This window comes from Myotis brandtii, unplaced genomic scaffold, assembly GCF_000412655.1.
Source record: "Myotis brandtii unplaced genomic scaffold, ASM41265v1 scaffold90, whole genome shotgun sequence".
Lineage (NCBI taxonomy): Eukaryota > Metazoa > Chordata > Mammalia > Chiroptera > Vespertilionidae > Myotis > Myotis brandtii.
Genome location: NW_005371694.1, coordinates 1,391,589 through 1,399,621, shown reverse-complemented (window position 1 = coordinate 1,399,621; position 8,033 = coordinate 1,391,589). Strand labels below are relative to the sequence as shown.

At 44.4% G+C, this 8,033-nt stretch overlaps 1 long non-coding RNA gene across 2 annotated transcripts in view; it reads left to right on the top strand.

Annotated features, from left to right (window-relative positions):
* LOC106724600 overlaps window positions 1–8,033 on the top strand; it is an 18,166-nt gene that overhangs the window by 9,773 nt on the left and 360 nt on the right. For both annotated transcript variants that reach the window (XR_001360450.1, XR_001360451.1), the window contains 2 exons: window positions 2,375–2,472; window positions 5,630–5,813. This is a non-coding gene — a long non-coding RNA (uncharacterized LOC106724600). The remainder of the gene's footprint in view (window positions 1–2,374; window positions 2,473–5,629; window positions 5,814–8,033) is intronic.

Sequence of the window (8,033 nt, the reverse complement as noted above, 5' to 3'; positions counted from 1 at the left end):
AGGCCTCCCGGCACCGGGATCAGTGGAGCCGCGAGGCCTCCCAGCACCAGGATCAGCGGAGCGAGGCCTCCCAGCCTGGGATCAGCGGAGCCACGAGGCCTCCTGAACCCGGGATCAGCAGAGCTGCGAGGCCTCCTGGCACCAGAATCAGCGGAGCTGCGAGGCCTCCCAGCACTGGGATCAGCTGAGCAGCGAGGCCTCACTGCCCCTGTGTCAAGCGGAGCCGCAAGGCCTCCCAGCACTGGGATCAGCGGAGCCGCGAGGCCTCCTGGCCCCTGGAGCAGCGTGACAGGGGGCAGCGCCCAAACCTCCTGATCGCCCTGGGGCTCTGTGTTTGACAGAGGGCGGGGTCACAACCTCCCTATCTGCCCTGCTCTGTTCGTGACAGGGGAAGGTGCCCCAACTCCCTGATTGGCCCTGCTCTGTGCCTGATAGGGGGGAGCTCCCCAACCCCCTGATTGGCCCTGCTCTGTGTGTGACAGGGTGGAGCCGCAACCTCCCCATCGGCCCTGCCTTGAGTGTGACAGGGGGTGGCGCCCCAACCCCCCAATCGCCCTACCCTGAGCGTGACTTAGGGTGGCATCACAACTTCCTGATCCGCCCTGCTCTGTGCATGGCAGGGGGAATCTAACCAACCCCCTGATCGGCCCTGCTCTGTGGGTGACAGGGGGGAGCTCCCTAACCCCTTGATCGGCCGGCTCTGTATGTGACAGGGGTGGTGCCACAATCCCCTGATCTGCCCTGCTCTGTGCGTGACAGGGGGTGGTGCCGCAACCTCCACATTGACCCTGCCTTGAGTGTGACAGGGGGCGGCACCCCAACCTCCCAATCGGCCCTACCCTGAGCGTGACTGAGGGTGGCATCACAACCTCCTGATCCGCCCTGCTCTGTGCATGACAGGGGGCGGCGCCCCAACTCCCCAATTGGCCCTGCTCTGAGCCCGACCAGGGGCTGTGGGGCAGGGACCTAGGGATTGGGCCTGTCCCCTGCCACCCGGGAGTGGGCCTAAGCCAGCAGGTTGTTATCTCCCGAGGGGTCCCAGACTGTGAGAGGGCACAAGTGGGGCTGAAGGAAACCCCCCCACCAGTGCACAAATTTTTGTGCACCGGGCCTCTAGTTGTATTTATAAAAATCTTCAAAGGAACTTGATAAGGTGATTATAAAATTTACATGTAGGAACAAAGGCCAGAGAATTGTCAAGATTTTGTAAAGAAGAATAACAACCTAGAGTATTTTGCTATTCTGTATGTCAAGAGTATTATAGATGTACTAGAGGCCCCGTGCATGAATTCATGCACCACTGGGGTCCTTTGGCCTGGCTGCAGGATCGGGCCAAAACTGGCTCTCTGACATCCCCCGAGGGGTCCCAGATTTCGAGAGGGCCCAGGCCAAGCAGAGGGACCACACCAGTGCACAATTGGGCCAGGGAGGAATGCAGGAGGTTGGCCAAATGGGGAGGGACTACAAGAGGGCTTCAGGGTGTGTCCGGCCTTTCTCCTTCAGTCCTGATAGGCCGGACCCCAGCAACAAGCTAACCTACCTGTCGGAGCATCTGACCCCTGGTGGTCAGTGCACGTCATAGTGACTGGTCGACAGGATGACTGTCTGCCCCCTGGTGGTCAGTGCATGTCATAGTGAGCAGTTGAGCTGCCTTAGCATATCATTAGCACATTATGCTTTGATTGGTTGACCAGACACTTAGCATATTAGGCTTTTATTATATAGGATAGTATCTCAGACAGTGCACTGGCACAGGGATAATCGAATTGATCAATTCAACAGAATAGGAAACTCAGAGACAGATCCACTTTTACATGGAAACTTGATAGAATTTTCCATAAGTGTTCACTATGACACAGGTGGCATAGCAGTTCATTGGGGGAGTATGGACCACACAGTAAATGGTACTTGGACTATTATCCATGTGGACAAAAATGAAATTGAATCTCCACCTCCAGTAGTTCACAAAAACAAATTCCAGATGGATTAAAAATTAAATTAATAAAGTCAAGCTTTAAAACTCTTAGAAGTACTTATAATACAACTTTGTTCTACAAAAATATAACTTTGTGAGCAAGCTTACTGTTATTTGTAAAAAAGTATCGTAAGCAAAGTGAAAAGATCAACAGAAAACTAGAAGTTCCATATACTATTGACTGAATTATGTGTCCCCCTTTTACCCCTCAAATTCGTATGTTGGAGCCCTAACCCCTACTGTGGTCATATTTTGAGAGGGGGGCCTTTGGGAGTTTATCAGGGTTAGATAAGGTCATGAGGGTGGGGTCCTCATGATGGGATTAGTGCCCTCAGAAGAAGGTCTCTCTCTCTCTCTCTCTCTCTCTCTCTCTCTCTCTCTCTCTCTCTCCTATGTGAGGACACAATGAGAAAGTGGATTTCTGCAAGCCAGGAGTAGCGTTCTCACCAAAAACCGACCACACTGGCACCCTGACCAGTCTCCCAGGCTCCAGAATTGTGAGGAATAATTTTGTTGTTGTTGTTTAAGCAAGTCTATGGAATTGTGTTTATAACAGCCAAGCTGACTAAGACAACATATAACCAACAAAGTATTATACTGAATACACAAAGAACTCTTACAAGTCAATAAGAAAAAAAAAGTAAAGCAAAGGCATATCACCAAGAGTAAATAAATAAGGCAATAATTATATGAAAAAATGCTCAGACTCATTAGTAATACAAATAAGAGCAAGATAAGATATAATTCATATTCACTAAACTGGAAAAAATTAAGGTCTAATATAAACTATAGTGAGGATGTGGCACAAGGGACATATTTTGCTACTCATACTAAAAATTGGCATGACTATTTTGAAAAACTACATTGTGAAATTAAGCTTCCTAGCACCCTGGGACCTGGCAATCCTTTGCCTAGACAAGGTGCACCTTGTAGTAGAGATTCTAACCTATGTGAAGTGGTAGACGAATGTGTTAAGGAGAAGCCACAGATGTGCTATTGGAGTTGTATAGTGGGAACAGAGCAGCTTCCATCCTCAAGCCAGTCGCAGGTCAGTGCAGGGTCTGATATTGCCGTGATGGAAAAAGATGGGGAAACTCCATCCAAGAGAACTTCTGGCATATGTGCACCAGAAGATACTTAACAAACATTCATAGCAGCTCCCTGGAAGGAGGGTGACTAAATAAACTGTGGTTAGTCAGAGAATGGAACATTCTACAACATGGGTAATGGATGAATTCTAGCTGCATGCGTGAATTGTCAAATATACTCAAAGCTTCATACCATTTTAATAAAAGCCATTACAAATCAAAGCAAAATATATTATTTAGAGATACACTTATGTAATGGGGACAAGAGTAGAAAGAAGTAATAAATATGAAACTCAGGTTGTTGTTACCTTTTGGGGAAAGAGATGCCAAGGATTCGATGGAAGAGAACCTACACTAGAATAAACTAACATGAAGTTAGTTTTACATGCACTTTCTTGTTCTTAAGTTGATAGTGGGTTTACTTTATTACTAGGCTTCATAACTCACATACAAGTTACATATGACATTTTTAATGAATTATATAAAACTAGAGGCCTGATGCACGAAAATTCACCCAAGAGTAGGCCTTCCTTCCCCCAGCTGCTGCCACTGGCTTCCCTCCGCCACCTGGGACCCCGGCTTCCCTCCTCTGGCTGCCAGCAGGCACGTTGGACCTGGGCTGGCTTCCCTCGGGCCGCACGCAGGCACCCGAGACCCAGGCTGGCTCCCTCTGGCCCTGGCTGTGTCAGGAAGGACGTCTGGAATGATGTCTGGTCTAATTAGCATATTAGCCTTTTATTATTATAGATGGTTAAGGTTCAATTGTGGTAAAAAAAAAAAGAAAAAAAAGGATGGGGAGGGTAGAAAAAAGGGGGGAAGTGGAAGAGGTGGAAGAGGAAGAAAAGGGGGTTAAAAAGAAGAAAATGACCTATGCTCTTCAGAAGGAAGGTGAGAAGGGCAGCCATCTAAGCTCCTATTTTACAATGGGATTCCAATGTGGTTGAAGCTCACACAGGGCTGGGTTTTTAGAGTCTATTATGTTAAATCGTATTATTTCTAATTTCTCTTAAGTACCATGCATGTGGCTTGGTGGTTACTTGCCAACTCTTAATAAGTTCTAAATAGTTTCTTTCATAGTGTTGGAAAAGATTACTGGTGGTTTTCTGTTTTGTTTTGTTGTTGTTGTTTTCAGAAGAGCACCAAATGAAGTTTTTGGTTTGCATTTAGGAGCCAAAGTAAATATGTTTTTAATTTTGTGCTTGCTAAATACATCTAGTTGAACCTACTTAAGTGAAATGCATATGTGATGTCATTGAACTGTACTTTATTGTTATATGAACAGGCAAAATAGAACTGTAATCTATCAGACTAATAATTTCAACATTTATATGTCTTTGTTAATTGGGTGCCTCATCTAAGATTATGTTATATCCAGAAGGGACGATAGACACCTGGTATGTGCCATAAGTGTTAGCTGAGGCAAGAAAAAACATTAAAATGGGATCTTAGATATTAATACATCCAGTGGCTTTGTGGTGTTTTTTACTGCAACCCACAGTAAGAAATGTATTTTATATCCCACTAAACACACACACACACACACACACACACACACACTACACAACTGAAACAAAAGTTACACAAAAGAGTATTTACCCTTAGTACATGCACTCTGATGATTTCTATTCTAGTTTACTTCGTATTCTTTAAATTGCTAATTGTTACCTACTAGGTTACTCTCATGACCTGCAAAAAGGCCATGGCACACAACTTGAAAAACACTAATCTAGCTCACCCTTATATTTTATGGAGGAGGTAATTGAGCCTCGAACGGGACTAGAGGATTATTTGGAAAAGTAGTATGTGTTCATGTGTCTAGAATAAACTAACATGAAGTTAATTTTACATGTACCTGAGTCATTGACATCTCCTTATATATTTTATCTTCGTTCCCTCTTCTCAAACACCCACAGCCTATCATTTGTCAGGTAAGTCACTCTGTCTAAAGAGATCAGATTAATCCAGTGAAATTTATTCTGAAAAAGCCATGCTGAGAAATAGCTAGCATCTTCTCCTTGTTTGCAAATCAATCTCTTGACGACTTTCCAAATTTTTCCCAGGTACTAAAGTTAAATGTACATAGCTATCTTTTTTTAAATGCTGTGATAAAACAACTAGCTACACAAAGCAGGTTCTGGATCTGTGATTTTGCACATTTATTTTATTACCTAAGCCAGAATTGAAAAATGCTTTGATGCCCAAACAAGAGTTTCTGTTCGTGTTCTCTGATGAAGCCCATAACATATTGGCAAAATATCAGTTAACAGAAAAGAAGTATTAAGCTCAGTTTTGATATATTTATATTTTACTTCCCACATGCATCTTCCCAGATTTTTGTCTAGATGGTTAGATTAATAGTTCACCACTCTTTCTAAGGAATATTTAAAATACACCACTCTATGCTTAGCTTCAGAGATGATTTTTAGTTTAAATCCCTAGGGGAATTGAAATAACTCATAGGTGGGTTCCTTTATTGTTACTGTTCTCATTATCATGATTATTATCAGCAATTTTACTGTTATTTTAAATCAAATAGAGATTAATTATTTGCTTTCCAACTACTTAGAGGAGTCCTGAGCGAATGCGTGGTTTGTCACATATTAGGCAGGAAAATGTTCACTGAAGCCCTGCAGGGCCCCTGGCGTCCACTGGTCCAGGGCAAAGGTGTATTATTGTTCTTCAACACGCGTGCATCAGCGGGAACGGCCCCTTCTAAGGGAAACAGTGTGTGACTGGAAAACCTCTCAAAGGTATGTCCATTGGCTCCCGAGGTAGGTATTTTTCCAGGGCTGGTACTGTGTTAGCATTTCTATATCCTGTAAAACGACATGATGCTTTCCACTTAGTAAATGCTCAATAAAAGTGTATTTGATTTTGCAAGACAAGCTGAGAATATTGTCCTGGCAAAGATCTGGGAACCTCAAACACTAGAGTTCCTCACTCCATAGGTAAGAAAATGGGGTGGGGGAGGGGGAGGTCAGATTTCTCCTTCAGGTCTTGTGGTACTAACTGTTAGAGCTCAGAAAGAGGAGCTCTTTTCTCTAAGTTGTGTTACCTCTTAAATCTGGGTTCTTTCCATGTGCTCAAAGGGACTCAGAAAAAGCAAATGAAGTCTTTCTTCTAATTATTCATTGGCTCTCATTAGTTTTTTTTAAAAAAAATATATATTTCTTTATTGATTTAAGAGAGGAAGGGAGAGCGAGGAAGAGATAGAAACATCAATGATGAGAGAGTCATTGATTGGCTGCCTTCTGCACGGCCCCCACTGGGGACCAAGCCCGCAGCCCGGGCATGTGCCCTTGGCCGGAATTGAACCCGGGACCTTTCAGTCCCCAGGCCGACGCTCTATCCACTGCGCCAAACTGGCTAGGGCTAACAATAAATCTTGAAACCTCTTGATCTGTACATAGCAAGATCTCTTCCCGCCCCTTGAGAGATCCTACCTAATCTTAAACCTTCATAAACCATTCCTTCTCTCTTCCAATAAATTACTTCTACCCCACAAAAAAATAAAAAATGCCAAAAAATTTAACTCTTATTAGTTATGATCTCTTTAAGAGTCAGAATATACTTAGCTTAGTCTCTAATACCTTTTTCATCTTTATCTGTCTGGTACTTATAATTGTTTAACATGGTGGGCAGATACCTGGCTAAAACCCTCTTCGCCAAATAAGCATTGATATAGTTGCTACACTGTCCTTAACTAAGATGAGAACTTTTGTACTAACCTATTTTTAAAGTCTTTATAGAAAGCTTTGAAGCAAATCTTTCCTTCCTAATCAGAAATTTAATTGATCGAAATTCTATATTCTCTGAAAATTCTAGTTAGATATATCTTTAACTATAGTATTTAGGTTGTCATGTTTGAGTATTTTTGTCTCTGGAACTTTGATTTTAGAGTTAATGCAGAATAAAAGCAAGACATCTATTAAATACTATTGTTTGCTCTAATCGAGTAGGGACACACAAGCCAGATGGTATAAAACAAGACTTACTAGTAACACTGTACGTAAAAGAGTAAAATAAAGTTTCTAAGATGATATTTACATAAGTCAGGGAAAATAGAAAGGGGGGAGATCATCTATATAAATTAAAGCCTAAGCAATCGGATGACCGAACGACCAGACGACTGGACCACCCACCGGTAGCTATGATGTGCACTGACCACCAGGGGGCAGACACTCAATGCGGGAGCTGCCCCCTGGTGGTCAGTGTGCTCCCATAGCAGGAGTGCTGCTCAGCTGACAGACAGGTGTCAGACACCGGGCTCATGGCTAGTGAGCACAGCTGCAGCAGCGCAAGCCTCTCCCTCAATACTCCCCCTGTGCACCCAAGTGGCAGTGGCAGCAGCAGGTGCAGCGGGACGGGGATGAGAGGGAGTGGCGCTGCGTCCAGCCCGCCTGGGCTCTGGCTCCTCCCTGGCCACCTGCTGCTTCGCACACTACTTTGTGCTGTGCAGGATCGACATGGACAGCGGGCTGAAGCCCGATGAGCTGGCGGGTATGGCTGGGCTGCTGTGGCGCGGAGGTCCACTGATGCCCTCAGGCCAGGCAGAGGTGCACCGGGCCTCTAGTTTCAGATAGCAATTATAGAGAGAGACTTCAAGGTGGATAGAATGGTTTGTCTAAGAGGCTTAGGGTTTGCAGGTATCAAAGGTATTCAGAAATAGGTATGTCCTGTGTGGTGCTCTAGGGGAAAAGTGGTTCCCACAGAGCAAGGATCTTAGAATTGATGCAGATGAGAAGACAATAGACACCAGTGGTGGTATTTAGCAACACTAACTAACAAACATTCTTACATTTAGCCTGCAAAACACTCCTAGGAGGTGAGTACCATTGCTATTGCTATCCTAGAGGTGAGGGCTTAGGCAGGGTAAGAAATTGCCAAAATCAGGTAGCAAGTAAGTGACAGAACTGTCTGACCCACTAATCTCTGGGGGGAAAAAATATGCAAATGGCTTGAGTCTATTC